Source organism: Rattus norvegicus, chromosome X (genome assembly GCF_021556685.1).
Source record: "Rattus norvegicus strain SHRSP/BbbUtx chromosome X, alternate assembly SHRSP_T2T, whole genome shotgun sequence".
Lineage (NCBI taxonomy): Eukaryota > Metazoa > Chordata > Mammalia > Rodentia > Muridae > Rattus > Rattus norvegicus.
The window spans coordinates 38,291,624-38,298,796 of record NC_141554.1 but is presented as its reverse complement, the minus strand read 5'-3'; the positions used below and the strand labels follow the sequence as shown (position 1 = coordinate 38,298,796).

At 41.6% G+C, this 7,173-nt stretch overlaps 1 long non-coding RNA gene across 1 annotated transcript; it reads right to left on the bottom strand.

Annotated features, from left to right (window-relative positions):
• Positions 1–267: 267 nt before the first annotated feature.
• Positions 268–6,893, bottom strand: LOC134484008 (uncharacterized). The gene is made up of 3 exons (XR_015646526.1): positions 6,681–6,893; positions 2,985–3,229; positions 268–2,478 (listed from the first exon to the last, which is right to left on the bottom strand). It is a non-coding gene; the product is annotated as an uncharacterized LOC134484008 (long non-coding RNA).
• Between the last annotated feature and the right edge of the window lie 280 nt (positions 6,894–7,173).

The following is a 7,173-nucleotide window of genomic DNA, read 5'->3' as shown; positions in this document are numbered from 1 at the left end:
ATGGGGACATTTTTTGATTAATGGCTAATGTGGGATGGCCCCTATGACTAGTGCCATTCCTGGACAGACATGATTATGTAAGAAAATAACTTAAGTAAGCCATGAAGAAGAAGCCAGTGGGCAGAGTTCCCAGAGGTATTTGTATCAGTACCTGCCTTGAATTTCCTGTCTTGCCTTCCCTCAAGCCATGGGATTGTGACCCAGAGGTAAGACAAATAAACCCTTTTGTCCCCAACTTGGATTTGGTCAGTATTTTTTAACATCTTTTTTCTTTTCTTTTCTTGGATATTTTCTTTATTTACATTTCAAATGTTATCTCTTTTTCCAGTATTCCCTCCAGAAACCCCCTATCCCATTCACTCTCCCCTTGCTTCTGTGAAGGTGCTCCTTCACCCACCCACCGACTCCCTCCTACCTCACCACCCTGGCATTACCCTACACTTGGGCATTAAGCCTTCACAGGATCAAGAGTTTCTTCTCCCATTAATGCCCAAAAAGGCCATCCTCTGCTATATATGCAGCTGGAGCCATTGGTCACTTCATGTGTACTCTTTGGTTGGTGGTTTAGTCCCTGGGAGCTCTGGGGGGGGGAGGTCTGGTTGGTTGATATTGTTGTTCTTCCTATGGGGTTGCAAACCCCCTCAGTTACTTCAGTCCTTTCTCTAACTCCGCCATTGGGGACCTGTTCTCAGTTCAATGGTTGGCTTCAAGCATCCATCTCTGTATTTGTCAGGCTCTGGCAGAGCCTTTCAGGAGACAGCTATATCAGGCTTCTGTCAGCATGCACTTCTTGGCATCAGTAATAGTGTCTGGCTTTGGTGACTGTATGGGATGGATCCCCAGGTGGAGCAGTCTCTGAATGGCCTTTCCTTCAGTCTCTGCTCCACATTTTGTCACCATATTTCCTCCTATGAATATTTTTATTCCCCCCTTTTAAGAAGGACTGAAGCATCCGCACTTTGGTTATGCTTCTTCTTCAGCTTCATGTGGTCTGTGAATTGTATCTTGGGTAATTTGAGCTTTTGGGCTAATGTCCACTTATCAGTGAGTGCATTCCATGTGTGTTTTTCTGTGATTGGGTTACCTCACTCAGGATGATATTTTCTAGTTCCATCCATTTGCCTATGAATTTCATGAAGTCATCATTTTTAATAGCTGAGTAGTACTCCATTGTGTAGATGCACCACATTTTCTGTATCCATTCCTCTGTTGAAGGACACCTGGGCTCTTTCCAGATTCTGGCTATTATAAATAAGGCTGCTATGAACATAGTGGAGCATGTGTCTTTGTTATATGTTGGGGCATCCTTTGGGTATATGCCCAGGAGAGGTATAGTTGGGTCCTTAGGTAGTGCAATGTCCAATTTTCTAAGGAACCTCCAGACTGATTTCCAGAATGATTGTACCAGTCTGCACTCCCACCAACAATGGAGGAATGTTCCTCTTTCTCCACATCCTCGCCAGCATCTGCTGTCCCCTTAGTTTTTGATCTTAGCCATTCTGACTGGTACAATATGAATATCTTGCTATTATCAAGCATAGCTGCTTATATAGTTCACCTTGGGCTTTCAATCTGTTATGTCCTGATCCGATTTTGATTGGCTGACCACACACAACTCTGTGGATTCCGCCAGTCTCCAAGGATGACATAAAGTAAGGACCTATCTCCCAACAACCTCTAACAGGTGGTTTTCTAGCCTTTCCTTGTGTTCTGGCTAGTTTATTTTGTATTTTTTGTCAATTTGTCACAATCCTAAATATTTCTGGAAGGAGCCTTAATTGAGAAAAATGTCCATAAAAGATTGCCTATACTCAAAATTTTGGGGTATTTTCCTAATTAGTGAGTAATGTGAGAAGGCTCATCCCAAGAGGCCACTATTTTTAAATTTATTTTTACACTCCATATTTTTCCCCTTCTGGTCCATCCCCCGACAGGGTTCCACATTCCATACCTTCTCCCCACCCCCTGCCGCATCTCCACCAAGATGTCCCCACCCCACCCACCCCAACCCAACAGACCTCTAAAGTTCCTGGGGACCTCCAGTCTCTTGAGAATTAGGTGTATCTTCTCTGACTGAACCCAGACCTGGGAGTTCTCTGCTGTATATGTGTTGGGGGCTTCATATCAGCTGGTGTATGCTGCCTGGTTGGTGATCCAGTGTCTGAGAGATCTCAGGCATCCAGGTTAACTGAGACTGCTGGGTTGCCCTCCTCCTAAGCTTTCTCCAGCTTTTCCCTAATTCAACAGAGAGGTCAGCAGCTTCTGTTCATTGGTTGGATGTACATATCTGCATCTGACTCTTTCAGCTGCTTGTTGTGTCTTTCGGAGGGCAGTCATAATAGGTTCCTGTTTGTGAACACCGCATAGCTTCAGTAATGGTGTCAGATCTTGGGGACTCCCCTTGAGCTGGAACCCACGTTGGGCCTGTCGCTGGACCTTCTTTTCCTCAAGCTCTTCTCCATTTACATACCTGTATTTCTTTCAGACAGGAAGAATTATAGGTCAGAGCATTGGCAGTGGGATAGCAACCCCATCCCTCACTTGATGCCCTGTCTTCCTGCTGGAGATGGAGTTAATAAGTTAATTATCCCCACTGTATGACCTTTCATCTAGGGTCCCACCCTTTGAGTCTTGAAAGTCTCTCATTTCCCAGGTCTATGGTACATTCTAGAGGGTCTTCTCAACCTCCTTCCTCCCAACGTTGCCTGTTTCCATTCTTTCTGCTGGCCCTCGGGGCTTCAGTTCTTTTCTCCCACCCAATACCAGATCATGTTCCCCTTTCCCTCCAGTGTCCCTCCTGCCCCCTCCCCTCTTGTGATTGCTTTCTTCTCCCTCCCAAGTAGAACTGAGGCATCCTCACTTGGGCCTTTTAGCTTGCTGACCATTTGAGTTCTGTGGACTGTATCTTTGCTATTCTGTACTTTTTTTTGGCTAATATCAACTTATTAGCATATACTGTGCATGTCCTTTTAGGTTTGAGTTACCTCACTCAGGATGACATTTTGTAGTTCCATCCATTTGCCTGCAAAACTCAGGATGTCCTCATTCTTAATAGTTGAGTAGTACTCCATTGTGTAAATGAACCACATTTTCTGTATCCATTCTTCTGTCGTGGGATATCTGGGTTGCTTCCAGCTTCTAGCTATCACAAATAAGGCCACTATGAACATAATGGAACATGTGCCCCTGTGGCATGATGGGGCATCTTTGGGGTATATCAAAGTGCTAGCTAGAACAATGAGACAACAAAAAGAGATCAAAGGGATACCAATTAGCAAAGAAGAATTAAAGGTATCACTATTTGCAGATGATATGATAGTATACATAAGTGATCCCAAAAATTCTACCAGAGAACTTCTCCAGCTGATAAACAACTTCAGCAAAGTGGCTGGATATAAAATTTACTCAAATAAATCTGTAGCCTTCTTTATACAAATGATAAACAGGCTGAGAAGAAATTAGGGAAACAATTCCCTTCACAATAGCCACAGATAATATAAAATACCTTGGGGTGACTCTAACCAAAGAAGTGAAAGACCTTTATGATAAAAACTTAAAATCTCTCAAGAAAGAAATTGAAGATCTCAGAAAGGGGAGAGGTCTCCCATGCTCATGGATTGACAGAATTAACATAGTAAAAATGGCCATGCTACCAAAGGCAATCTAACAGATTCAATGCAATCCCCATCAAAATCCCAACACAATTCTTCAAAGACATGGAAAGAGCAATTCTCAAATTCATCTGGAAAGGCAAAAGACCCAGAATAGGGAAAAAACAATTCTTAACAATAAAAGAACAGCTGGAAGAATCGCCATCCCTGACCTCAAGCTCTACTACAGAGCAATAGTGATAAAAACTGCATGGTACTGGTACAGAGACGGACAGGTTGATCAATGGAATAGGATTGAAGATCCAGAAATAAAACCACACACTTATGCACACTTGATCTTTGACAAAGAAGCTAAAAATATACAATGGAAAAAAGAAAGCATCTTCAATAAATGGTGCTGGTCTAACTGAATGTCTGTATGTAGAAAAATGAAAATAAACCCATATTTGTCACCATGCACAAAGCTCAAGTCCAAGTGGATCAAGGACCTCAACATAAAACCAGATACACTGAATCTAATAGAAGAGGAAGTGGGAAAGAGCCTTGAACTCATTGACACATGGGGAAATTTCCTAAACAGAACTCCAATGGCTCATGATTTAAGATCAAGAATTAATAAATGGGACCTCATGAAACTGGAAAGCTTCTGTAAGGCAAAGGACATAGCCAGTAAGACCAATCAGCAGCCTACAGATTTGAAAAAAGAAAAACTTCACTAACCCCATATCTGATAGAGGGCTAATATCCAAAATATATAAAGAACTCAATAGGCTTACCACCAAAAAACCAAACAACCCAATCAAAAAATGGAGTATAGAACTAAACCAAGAATTCACAATAGAGGAATCTTGAATGGCTGAGAAGCACCTAAAGAAATGTTCAAAGTCCTTAGTGATCAGAGAAATACAAATCAAAAAGACTCTGAGATTCCATCTGACATCAGTCAGAATGGCTAAGATCAAAACCTCAGGTGACACACATGTTGGCGAGGATGTGGAGAAAGAGGAACACTCTTCCATTGTTGGTGGGATTGCAAACTGGTACAACCATTCTGGAAATCAATTTGGAGGTTCCTTAGAAAATTGGAAATAGACCTACCTAAAGATCCAGAAATACCATTCTTGGTCTGTATTTTATAATAGCAACAGACTGCAAACTAAGCCATTGGGGTAATTTAAAAAAAAATGGAAATCTATGGGTCTCAGGAATAGCTAGGATATGCAAGACCAAAGTGAGGGTTTGCTTCTCATACACTGACTTCTTATTGGGTCTGCACCTGGCAGGAGGGGATGACACAAACTCTGTGCCCTGCCGTGGCAGAAGATAAAGAAGGTAAATGCCATTAGCGTGTTCCTTCAACCTTTGCCAGAGAATCTTAAGAACACTACATAGACGCTTATAACAATAAATTCCCCCATTTGTATTCAAACCATAGCTGGTATTTTTCTTACCTCTCCTTCCACAAGTGTCCATTTCCATGATTCAAAGTTCGACATATTTCTCTGGATTCCCAAGTATCTATTTCTTAAATAACATTTACATATTTTGTATGTTTGTGCATATATATGCATGTGATTATGTAGATGTTCATGCATTCACAAGGCCTGCATGTCAAGGCATGGGGAGGAGGGCAGAGAACTACTTATGAGAGAATCAGTTTTCTCCTACATTTGGGTTCCTAGACTCAATCTCAAGTTAGCCGACTTGATAGCAGGCACTTTTGCCCAGTGAATCAATTCGACTGCCCCAGATTTCCAAATTTTATTTTTGATGATGCTGTGAATAAAATGAGATCTTGACACGGATGTTTGGTCAGTCCTCTTGAAATCTTCACGTCCTGGAGTAAGACCTGGTGATCAGTATAGGGCCACTTGCTCACAGCTGTCTGTACCTTCAGTTCCAGAGGAGCTAAAACCCTCTCCTAGCCTTCTAGATCCAGATCTTTTGGTTCTAGCACTCTTCAGTCACTGCATAGATATGATGCACATACTGTGGTGCTTTGGATAAGTATGATCCCCAAATGCCCATGTATTTGAATGCTTAATTACCAGGAAATAGAACTGTTTGAACAGATTAAGAAGGATTACTTAAGTGTGGCCTTTTGGGAAGAAATGTGTCACTGAGGTGGGCTTTGAGGTTTCAAAAGCCCATGCCAGGCTGTTTCTATCTATCTATCTGTCTCTGTGTGTGTCTGTCTGTCTGCCTGCCTCTCTCTCTCTCTCTCTCTCTATATATATATATATATATATATATATATATTTTTTTTTTTTTTTCAGGTCAGGATGTAACTTTCAGCTATTTCTCCAGCACCACTTCTGCTTGGTGCTGTTTTCTCCACCATGATGATAAGGGACTAAGACTCTGTAAACAAACCCCCGATTAAATGCTTTATTTTTAAGAGTTGCCTTAGTTTATGGTATCTCTTCATAGCAATTGAACAGTGACTAAGACACATACATATAAGCAAACACTCATACACATAAAATAAAGTAAATTAGTCGTATAAAATAAAAATCAGTCAAAAAATAAAGATGGCTAGACATGGTAGTGTGGGCCTTTAATTCCAGCACCAAGGAGAAACAGAGACAAGAGGATCTCTGAGTTGAAGGCTAGCCTAGTGTACACACATAGTGAGTCCCAAAACAGCAGGGGTTACACAGCAAGAACCTACAATGATGATGAGGATAAGAATGAGGTTGAGGAGGATGAGGAGAAGGAGGATGTGAGCACTCAGAGAACAAACAAAAAGGTGAGTATACAGAAAACACAAAGGGACACTGAATATTTTAAATGATTTTAGGAATGATTCTACTTAGACAATCATACTTGTTCAAAATTTGAAGAAGTTAAAGGAGCAGAAATTGTATACCCTGAGAAAGAAATGTGCTTAGCAGATTTTAAATCATATGTACAAGCTAGCCCTGGAATAAAGAATGTTTGGCTAGTTGAAGGATCAGCAAGGAGGACAATGCTGGGGAATGAAGAAAAGGAGCCTAATGTCAGGGAGAGGGTCCCAGCTATGCTATACCCTGCTCATCATCACAGGTCATTGTGATTCTGTATACTTGCCATAGGGTGTGGCACCATCAGCAGGTATGGATTTGTTGCAGTAGGCATGTCACTGTGGCTGTGGGCTTAAGACCCTCCTCCTAGCTGCGTGGGAGCCAGTACTTTGCTAGCAGACTTCAGATGAAGATGCAGAACTCTTAGCTCTTCCTGCACCATGCCTGCCTGGACACTGCCGTGTTCCCATCGTGATGATAATAGGCTGAACCTCTGAACCTGTAAGGCAGCACCAATTAAATGTTGTCCTTATAAGAGGTGCCTTGGTCATGGTCTCTACTCACAGCAGTAAAACCCTAACTAAGACAGTTACCACAAAGGTTTTTATTTTTTTTTTTATGCCCAGGGGATGTTCTTATGTAATGACACAATGTGACTTCCAATAAGAGGCACGTTGACTGCTGTACTGAGAATCAAATTTAAAGAAAAAAAAAAACGACAGGAAAAGAAATCCAGTAAGGTGGTTGGTACAATGATCTAGAAAAGGATTGTGATGTTT